Consider the following 11,818-nt stretch of genomic DNA (forward strand, 5'->3'; position numbering starts at 1 on the left):
GACACATAAGTCTATCAGAAGAACAGATGTAGAGGCAGGGCTATGGCATCTTAGCCCCATATGTACTGTAACCCCTCCACCAACCGAGCCACCCTAACTCTAATTCCTGCATTTATAGCTTACAGTTGGGAATATAGTATTACTCATTGGATACAAAATTCTGTCAAAGCATCTGAATACATTACAAAAATGTCTGTGACAAGATTTGTGATACTCTGTTGGTGCTTCTCACTTCATAGAAGCTGATAAAATTCTTCACCACTATAATTCTAGCTACAGTTGACTTCTAATCAAACCTCTTTGGACCAATGAATCATCCTTGTACTGTTTTAAATTCACTAAAAATCATCCCTGCCAAGTCCTTAATTTCCAGTTAGATGGTGCATTTCCTCAATTGGTTCCCGGAATCTGAGCCAAATCTAAACTTTTAACAACTTTCTTCTTTGATACCCTACATCCAAATGATTAAATATTTTGTGAGCATTGGTGTGCAGGTCTCTCCAGCATCCCCTTATATAGCTATATTTTATGAAGAACACATCATATTCTCTAACCTTGGGCTGTCTTGACCCTTTTGGCAGCGTTAGCTGTTTTTGTGTCACAGCTGAACCCATTAGTTGCTGATGTGCTGTCAGCAAGCTCTTTCACCGTGAATAATGACAGTGCATCAACAGCCGAGCACATGCTGAGACAGATATCAACAGTTTGCTTCCCTGTCACCAGTGAGCCTCCAGTTCCTCTTGAGTGGGGATATTTCCTGCTGCTAACAACGACATCATGTTTGGCACCATTGGTCAGATGTGTACTTGCAGCTTGTAAAAGTCAGACTTTTCAACTGACAGTATACATCCCACATCACTCTAACACCCAAAAGAAGCACATACATCTTTGCTATTTAACCCTGGGGGCAAGTGAGGAAGCTATTGTTTCCTTCACCACTACAGATATTGTTTCCCATCTCTCGGGATTAGAGCAGTGCTTTGGTTCTACTAAAGCTGTTCTAATTACTTTGTTTCCTGTCAAAAACTTTTGGAAATACAGAACAACCTCGGTTATCCGAACGTCAATTATCCAAATTTTGGATTATCCGAACAAGATATCAAGGTCCCATAAAAATGTTATCTGTTATTCGAACAATCAATTATCCGAGCAATCAGCTATCCGAACAAAATACTCCCCGCCCATATTGTTCGGATAATTGAGGTTGTTCTGTAATCTGAGAGGAAAGAAGGATGGGCACCTCTCTTCAGCAGTCTAGAATCATTGACGCTTGTCTAAGCCTACCATGCAAAAATGGACAGCTACAAGGCAATGACATGATCAAATGTTTCAGTTTACATGAAAAATAGTTTACATGAGGTCGTGTCTTGTTTGCAATGCTAAGAAAAGTCAGGTTCAGCTTGTAACTTGACCTCCATTTGCCAGTTGAAGCTGCTTGAAATCTGTAGCTTTGAATCAGTACGAGAAGTGACAGGAAGCACCTCTGGCAAATATAAACACTTGTCTCTTTAAACTTACAGCTGAGACAATTCTACTTCCAATCCTCTTACAATCCTTTCTGGATCCCTTTTGAATAAATAGTTTGAGTGCACACATTCTTAAGCATGTATATGCATGTACATCTATATAAAATAAATGTAGAGTACCTATAAATAAATAATACCTGTTAAACATAGTCATGTATATTGCAACAGGGAGCACAGATTTGCCATCAAAATCCAGCAGTTACATAATTGGAGGTGACTGAATCAGAAATCACAATATCAGAAGTGAGGTTGTAAGTTTGCTTGCTGAGCTGGTAGGTTTGTTCTCAGACGTTTCATCACCATGTTAGGTAACATCATCAGTGATCCTCCAGTGAAACGCTGGTGTTCTGTCCCACTGTCTATTTAGGTGACTTGGTCTGTTAAGGGGGGTGGTATTATTTTCAACTCTTTTTCTCAGAAGTCGGTAAATGGGATCCAAATTGATGTGTTTATTGATGGAGTTCCAGTTTGAATGCCAGACCTCTAGGAATTCCCATGTGTGTCTCTGTTTAGCCTGTCCCAGGAGGGATGTGTTGTCCCAGTCAAAATGGTGTCCGTCTTTGTCTGTGTAGAAGGATAATAGTAATAGCTGGTCATGTCCTTTGCTGGCTAGTTGGCGGTCATGTATGCTGGTGGCTAGTTTCCTGCCCATCTGTCTAATGTAGTGTTTACTGCAGTCCTTGCATGGTATTTTATAAATTATATTTGTTTTGCTGGTTGTTGGTACAGGGTCCTTCAGGTTCATCAGTAGCTGTTTCAGTATGTTGATAGGTTTGTGGGCTACCATGATGCCAAGGGGTCGGAGTAGTCTGGCAGTCATCTCCGAGATGTCTTTGATATATGGTAGCGTGGCTAGAGTCTCCGGATGTGTTGTGTCTTCTTGTTTGGATTTGTTGTTTAAGAATCGGCGGACTGTGTTTATTGGGTCCTCGTTGTTCTTGAATACGCTGTATAGGTATTTTTCTTCTGCTGATGGTAATTCCTGGGTGCTGCAGTGTGTTGTGGCATGCTTAAATAATGCCCTGATGCAGCTCTGTTTGTGGGTGTTGGGATGGTTGCTCCTGTAGTTAAGTATCTGGTCTGAGCGTTGCTCTCTTGTAGACACTAGTCTGCAGTTCCCCATTGACTGTTTGTTCCACTGTGACATCTAGGAAGGGAAGTCTGTAATTGTTCTCTTCCTCTTTGGTGAAATTTATGCCAGTAGGGACGTTGTTAATGATATTGTCGGCTTCCTCTAACTTGTTCCGTTTCATGATGACAAAGGTATCATCCACACAGCAGTGTATTGTGGCTCGTTTAAACAATGCCCCGATGCATCTCCATTTATGGGTGTTGGGATGATCACTCCTGTAGTTGAGTATCTGGTCTGTGTGTGTTGCTTTCTTGTAGGTGCTGGCCTGCAGTTCTCCATTGACTGTTTGTTCCACTGTGATATCTAGGAAGAGGATAAACCCAAGCAAGAAGACACAACACATATGAAGATTCTAGCTACACACCATAGATGAAAGGCATCTTGGAGATGACGACCGGACTACTTTGACCCCTTGGCATCATGGTAGCCCATATACCTTCAACACACGAAACAGCTACTGATGAACCTAAAGGACCCTATACCAACAACCAGCAAAATGAATGTCATAAACAAAATACCCTGTAAGGACTGTAACAAACACTACATCAGACAGACAGGCAGAAAACTAACCACCAGATACATGAGCACCGATTCACCATCAAAAGATACGACCAGCTATCACTAGTATCCTTACACACAGACAAAGATGGACACCACTTCGATTGGGACAAAACATCTATCCTGGGACAGGCTAAATAGACACACACACGGGAATTCCTAAAGGCCTGGCCATCAAGCTGGAACTCCATCAATAAACATGTCGATTTGGACCCCATTTACCAACCTCTGTGAAAAAGAACTCAGAGTGGTATCACCCACCTTAACAGACCAAGACACACAAATAGAAAGCGGGATAGAACACCAGTGCTTCACCGAAGGCTCACTGGTGATGTTACCAAGCATGGTGACAAAACATCTAAGAGCAAACCTACCAGCTCAGTGAGAAATTTACAACTTAAACCTCAACCTGAGCTACAAATCTTCTCAAAAATCACAAATACCAGAAGTGAGTTCAGATGACAAAGACTTTCAAGGTTTATTTGATTTCATTCTTCCAGAATGCCAGTCCTATGGTTTTCACATTAAAAGCATACAGCTTCATCCCGACATCAAGCATCTTGTTCATAATGAATTTCACAGTCTATTCAGTTCAGTGCAAATCCTTATTGAACTTACTGACTCTGTTATAGATTCTTGGTCATCTCCATTGAGCTCTATATTTCTCTGAGATTGCAAATTTAGCCATTGTGAGCTGAGTACACATTGCTGCTATACAATAGCCTGATGAGATCTTCCAGCTCGATATCACCACCACCTCCATTGAATGCATCTCAATCTCTAAATTGCAAGGCACTTTTTCAACATCCATGACTTGATCAGCAGAAATTTCCACTAACTAAGTACTGTAAAGACCAATAAGAAGACCAATTGCCCTCAGGATAAACTGTCATCCTCGTTATTGTCTGTAATCCATTGTCCGGCAACCGGCCAAGGCTAAATGAGACTATTTGAAGAATTAGTGTCCTACTTAATCCAGAGGTAAGCCTGTCACTTCATATCTGTGGCATCAGTAAAGCAACCTACTTCTATCTCAATAAAATGAATCAATTCCACCCCTCTCTCATGTGCTGCTGCAACTCTCAATTATTCCTTTCAGAACTCAACACTTGATTTTTCTCAATGCAGTACTGGTTGCACACTGCAACCCAAACACTCCCTCCTCACTCCGAGTCTCTATATACATAGTTTATACATGAGTCCTTCATCCAGGCCAAACATGTAAAGCTAGGAAAAATTTCAGTTGCATATAATCAATGTGTGCTGACCTGTATTGGCTACTGATGGAGCAACATCTCTACTTTAAAATTCATTTTTCATCCCTCCATGGCCTCTTACTTCCATATCTTTGTAACATTTTCCATGCTCATATACTTCAGATATCTGTATTCTTCAAACACTTGTAAGTGTAACCACTTCAACATTAGTAGTCATAGGGCTAAATTTTCTGGGACTTTCCATGCTGCTTTCTGTTTCCCAAGTTAACTGTTTGGTCATGAACACCCAGCAACAGGCCTCATGAATTCAGCATCAGGTCCGATGATGCACAGCAGCATGTTTTGAACCCATTTCAGGCCCAGTGAATACCAAATTTCAAATTGAATTGAATTCAATTTATTGTTATGTGTACTGAGGCACAGTGAAAAGCTTTGGCTTGTGAGCAATAGAGGCAGATGACATCACATCTGTGGAAAGAAATCAGAGTTAATATTTTGGGTTGAGTTACCCTCAACTTGACCCAGCATGTTAACTCTGATTTCTCTCCAAAGATGCTGCCTGAACTGCTGAGCTTTTCCAGCAATTTCTATCTTTGTTTCTGTTTTACAGTATCTGCAGTTCTTGCAGTTTTTACCTAGCTTTACATATTTGAGAATTCCTTCACATGTTTGAGAGTTACTTCACAAAGTAACATGGGTGAATTTAAACCACAGGGACTGCGGAAGGCAGCTCTCCACCTCATTCCAAAGGCTAGGGATGGGCAAACAACACATTCTGGCCCAGACAACGAAGCATGTATCTTCTGTTAAAAAAAAACTATGGAAACATTCTGCAAGTTTCTCAGGAAATACAATTTTAAAAATTCAGAGATCTCATTCTGTTTTACTGACTAAAATTACTCCTACTTTCCACAGAGTCGCTCATAATTTCTGACAAAGAACAGTGCATCACATTAGATCTTATTCAAGGGTAAACACACAGAGTAAGCAAATGATGAAATGTGTCATAACATCTGCAGTAGATTCTATCTGACCTGTAAAAGACTAACAGAAAAAAGGCAGAAATGAAACTGTTATTATATATACACATCTAAAATTCAAGTTTTGTGATGACATCTTTCAGCAAATAGTAGAAGGTCTTTTGTTTTACACAAGGAATGCATTGGAGAAGTAGATTGAAATTCCACGCTGGGTCTTTGGAACTGCCGAAAACACCCAGATTGCCGGTCATGGTCCTGAATTCAGCAGGGAATGGCTGTCCCAAGTTGGTTATGATGACTTGAAAAGATTAAATGAGAGATTTTTTAAATTAAAAAATGACTCACTGTTCCCCCCACACCCAAAACAAGCAAATGTATGTTAAAAGTGAAGGACGCGGAGGGTGAATGTCAGGGGTCAATTCTTACACAGGATAGATTATTACTTGAGTGCATGTGGTAAATCTGATATAATCATTATTTCCTTCTTGTATTCCAAACAAACTGAAGGACTAATGCAGTTCTGTTCACTGTGCCTCTTTGTGCGATCTGTTTGACATAATCACGTTCAAAAGATTTTCCTCTGTTTACTCTCTTTTACACTCCTCAATCCGATAATAAAACTTATTAGAATTTCATAATAGTTGCCCTTATTTAAAAATAAAAATGCTGTCATATCCATAGCTACTGCATTGATAATTACTTGTAGTCTACAAACCAGATATTGTGCTTTAAATTACAGCAGACTAATTCGTTTGCTGTTGGTAATCCACCCAAATATCAGAGCACAAGACAAATCGACGTTTGAACAATATGACCAACGTCACGTGAGCAGGTATTTTCTAGGATTGGGATTATCTATAGCATAAATGCAACTGATGCAAAACCCCACCAAAACATGGATCTGCCAAAACAGAATCAATCCTCTTGTGCCACATTTACAGACACGTCATTCAGTCCATCAGGTCTGTCAGTGTTAATGCTCTGCACAAGTCTCCTCCTATCTTATTTAATCTGAATTTGACACCATATCCTTCTCACCTTTCCTCACTCATTTTTATCTGGCTTCATCTTAAATGATGATATTTTATTTACATCAGCTACTTCTAATGGTTCTACTTTCTAATTACTTTCTGGATCGAGGTTTCTCTTGAATTCCCTTTTTGTCTGTCATTCACATTTGTATTGAAAATCACCAAGGTAAGCATATACATTGGGAACAAAAATTTGCCTGATTTTTGTTTCTTTTTCCCCATTTTGCTAATGTAGCATCATTAATGAATTCTATTGTGCCGCATCATTAAAATTAGATTTCATGATTGAATGATTGGCCTGCTTCCTGGTTCAGCCTTATGAAACCAGTGAGACAAGAACAACAACACGTTCCGTGCATGATACTCTCTGATTGTACAATTGTCAAGTTATATTGCTTTGCATTAGCTGTCTCCTCATAAACCAGGAGGCAACGAATTGTGCAGTTACTGGCAGGACACAAAGCAAAATCTCCCAACTATCTTCCGTCTCCCACATTTGCTTTAACATTTTCTCCTTGCATGTACCAAATTCACCAGAGATTTTTTTTTCAAATCTGCAATGAGACAGGATAAGCTTGAGTAGGGATTTTCAACACAGGAATCAAAGCACTTTGTGTATCAAATGGAGGTTTTCAGCTGCTGCTGTAAGAGAAAATTGAATTCCAGAAAGGTGAGACGATGAAAATCCATGAGCATGAAAAAGATCAGCTAAGCACTCAAGTAGTTTTATAGCTTTTGATTGTTTCACTTTCATTTGTGCTCAAACACTGCAGCTATAAGACAAGGTGACTGCTTGGTAGATCTTCCTGCAACTTCATAATAAACACAGCCAGAGTTTCGTAAAGCTTCGAGTGCCTGTGTTGCTCTGCATCAGCGAAGTCATGATGGGTAGCATTAATCTCAATTCTGTTAGAAATCTCCTTGGTGCTGCACTCCATACATTGTGGTCCTACAATTTCAATGAGATCGCTCTCCTACAAATAGTCATTCAAGAGAATTCTCTATCTTGCAATCCCTTTTGTCCTCCTCACTTCTCTGAACCACAGCCCCTTATGCTGAGCTGGCTTGGGAACATCTCCATGCACCTTTGGTACAATTCAAATGTGAAGGTTCTTAAAAAGGCATGTGCTTCTATTAAAGGTGAGGTTATTTAATCCTTTACTCTTGGATTAAGGGTAACATACCAGCTATCAATCACTCTGTACCTGTGAATTTAAACCATGCAGGGAACAATCAATAAATAAACAAGCACCTTTCATAGCAACAATACTACATCACATGAAAGTGCCAATATTAATATTTCAATCTACCTTTCCATTTGTCAATCCCATGCATTCCTTTGTATCTCTAGTTAACATAGATTTTAAAATTAATCATGGCCAGTCAGGTCATTGACCATAGCCAATGTTGAAAGGTTGTACGTACACCAACAATGCTGTTTGAGTATAATGAGGGATCAACCTGGTCAACAGGCTCAGACAGTGACCTTACCTAATGACTTGAGTTGTAAGCAACATCAATGTGTGTAAAATCCATGCCAAAGGGAGGATATTCGATTAAATAGGAATCTATGTACATAGACCAGAGAATCAAAGCTGTATCAATGCACTTCTATCCTTGATCTAGCTCAGGATCAGTGTGACTCCAGACTGGGAAAAGAAAAATGCAGTTAAACTACCTTTCAAATGTATGTTTTAAAGTTACATTTTTTCTCAAAATGCAGTAATTTTGAATCCAATTTCTTCAATTTAGTGCAAAGTTAGAAATGTATTGAAGTGTGCAGAAGTCACTCAGTCGGAACAATTTACTGAGGGTGCTGTTCAGAAAATTGTCAGTCAAAACAGTGGGACATAACAAGTCTTACTTCAGCCATCTTGTTAATTGCACACCAGTATAAAATTCCAATCCCTGTTTACACTGCCAACCTCAGGCATGATGTGCTGAATTCCAGCTTGAACCTGCCAGTGTAGATCATATTATTTCTGCTTGTAGCCTGCCATTGTTATTCTAAGATTCAAAAGCTTTCTATTTATCTTGTAAATTTTCAAAATATCTGTCTCCAGGAGAAAATAGTTCACAAATTAGAAATATTTTGGGCTAAGTGTTATTTGCAACATGTTCTCAAGTACAACTGATTCAAAAGGGTTCTTTAATGCCATTGCTTGCACTGACAAAACATTGCTGAGGCAATATGAATGTACAAGGTGGGACAAGATTACACTGGCATCAATTCACATTGAATAATGTTGCTAAAATAGATTGCATTCGATATCGTATTCAATCCAATCCATTCTGCAAATTGTGCATACTTGAATCCGCTAATAGCATATCTGGCTCTTTTTTAACATACAATTCCAATTTAAGATACATAACTCGTCCCGTTCCAATACCCTCCATACCTCTATTCAACGTACTGTGTAGACTTGAGAAACAGAGTAGGTACTGGTAACATGTCAAATATAAATACTGCTATGCCAATGTTTCAATGTCACCAACTGACTACAAAATGTCCCACATTGAAAGCAACCAATTTAAACTGTACAGAGCCAAGTAAACAAGTGGACTATTGCACTGGATCGTTTATGTGGGCTACCTACCCCTCAGCTACAATGAAGAGGGATATAACACCACCATATTTGGCAGAACAAAACCTCTGAGAAGGGGTAATATGATGAAAAGGAATAAATTAAAAGAAAAAGTTGTGAGGTGGAGGAAGACGGGGGGGGGAACGAGGGGCATGATGGTGTTAACAGGAAAATGCTCTAGATTAAACATTGATCCACTAGGGTTTGAGCCTCTTCTGGTTCTTGAAGAAATCTCAGATTTGAGGATCAGAGCATAATATGCTCTTCCAAATATCGGCAGATGCTAGTGCAGTGTAAGAGCTGACTGCCTCATTTATCTCCTCACCCATGCAATTTATGAAAATTCCATCACTTATTCTCATCATTCGGATTGTCACCCCAGTGACAGAATAATAGCAGAACATCCAGTTAAAGTTTATAAACTAGTTTCGCCCTGAATGTTCAGATCGACAAAAGGCTTATGCAATATGTGATTGTACATCACCTCAGTCCCATGCTTCGACACTTCACCAGCTGAGTGCAGTTGCTGACTTGCAAATCATCACTTGACTACCCACCACTAACTGCCCTGCCCAATTAAGCAGTTTCTTTTCTTTCATTTGCATTATTATTCAGAATAAAAGCACAAGAAACTGAAAAAAAAATTAAAATCACTTATGCTTTTCTCCTGGGTTGCCTGTAGCAATGTTCAAGAGATTAATGTTGAACTCCCAGAATGTTGGTACGATAGGATTAACAGCCCTACTGCTAAGCCCCCCTCAGCATTTCAAAGAGATTTTTAAAACATTCAGAACAGCTTCAGATAATGTCGCAAGTGTATTTTACATTGTCAACATCGGGTTTGTTTTCAAGCCAATTCTTTCCAGAAAACAAAACTAATGCAAGGCAGTGATTCACTAACAGACAGTCAGGGTCATCTCAATAATAAGGCCTTTCAAACCTCATCTAAAATGTCAGCAAAGCAACATCAATCACTGAACACATATCCAGAGTCTGCACAGATCCCTGGCCATAGAAGTGACGAGTATTTGGTTGGATTACGCTCCCAGGTATAATACAATTTGGCTCACTCCCAAATAGCATGTTGCAACCAGACAGTGCAGCAATTCCTTTCTATGAGTAATGTTCTTCCAGCAATACACCAGCAAATTCAGTTACTTAACTGAAGATGGACTTGCTCAAGCTGCATAACAAATTGGTTCTCAACAAAACAATTTAAGCATCATAGGGCTTGTCAAGGTGAATAAATGATGGCTACTGAACTTGTAAAGGTTTTTTTTTAATGCAGGCATTTTAACATGTTCACGGGCATGGTGCTGTATTTGTAGTTATTAAGCAAGTAGGTAAAATAGGACTATTTTGTTCACCAAAAACAAATTAATTACAAACAACTTTTAAAATTCAACTGTTATAGAGTATGTCTATGATGTGGGCCTGATGAGAAGAGGGAGATGGGGGATGGCACAGTCATTGTTTCTGTTCGAATCAAAAGAATTGGGTAGAGGAAGTGTACAAAATTTGGCAGGGAGGATCAGGTAGGCCTGGGGGACAACAAAGGTTATGAGTTCTGACAAAACCCTAGCTGTGGCAGTGAACATCTGTGTTAAACAATTCATAATTCTCATAATCAAGCTGTTCAAATACAAAACTGGGTTCTGTTCATCATGGGGAAAATTGCCCAGAAGGTTTTGTCGGCCAGGTTCAATCCGGCCAATGACTACACCAGAAATCTACTCAATCATCAACTTCTATCACTTTAAATTGAGGGGTGATAGATATAGGACAGATGTCAGAGTTAGTTTCTTTACTCAGAGTAGTAGGGGTGTGGAATGTATTGCCTGCAACAATAGTAGACTCACCAACTTTAAGGGCATTTAAATGGTCATTGGATAGGCATATGGGTGAAAATGGATTAGTGTGGGGCTGCAGATTGGTCCCACAGGTTGGCGCAACATCGAGGGCCGAAGGGCCTGTACTGCGCTGTAATGTTCTATGTTCTGCTGGATGGTATAATTTATATGGTTATAAAATAGCATTTGCTTACCAAAGACTAACCCAGAGCTGCTCAGTTCTGGATTCCACCAGAGACATGCAGTCAAAAGACAATTGAAGTATAGACTGAAAAATGAATAAAAGTGCTCAATTCCGGAGGTGAGGTAAGCAACTGGCCTTGATACTAAAGCATTTGACTGAGTAAAACATCAAGTAACCCTCACAAAATTGAAGGCAATTGGAAACTGGGGGGAACTCATCACAAGCTGGATTCATAACTAACACAAGGACGGATGGCTATACCTTTGAAGTGGAGGTGCCGGTGTTGAACTGGGATGGACAAGGTCAGAAGTCACATGACACCAGGTTAGCATCCAACAGGTTTCTTAGAAATCATAAGCTTTTGGAATGCTGCTCCTTTGTCAGGTGATGTCAGAAATTTTAATCACCCCTCCAACTCCCCTGGCGACATGTCCATCCTTGGCCTCCTCCATTGTCAGAGTGAAGTCAAACGTAAACTGGAGGAACAACACCTTATATTTCACCTGGTGAGCTTACAGCCCAATGGCCTCAATGGTGACTTCACCAGCTTCAAAATACCTCCACCGCAGCCATTTTCCATGTCTAGCTATCCCCCTCCTCTTCATCTCCCTGACCTGACCTAACCTGTCCATCTTCCTACTCACATATCTACTCCACCCTTCCCACTGACGACTCACAATAACCCCCTACTTGCATCCACCTATCATCATCCCACCTAGAATTCCACTAGCCCCACCCCCCTCCCTCTATACACT

This window comes from Chiloscyllium plagiosum, chromosome 21 (genome assembly GCF_004010195.1).
Source record: "Chiloscyllium plagiosum isolate BGI_BamShark_2017 chromosome 21, ASM401019v2, whole genome shotgun sequence".
Classification (NCBI taxonomy): domain Eukaryota; kingdom Metazoa; phylum Chordata; class Chondrichthyes; order Orectolobiformes; family Hemiscylliidae; genus Chiloscyllium; species Chiloscyllium plagiosum.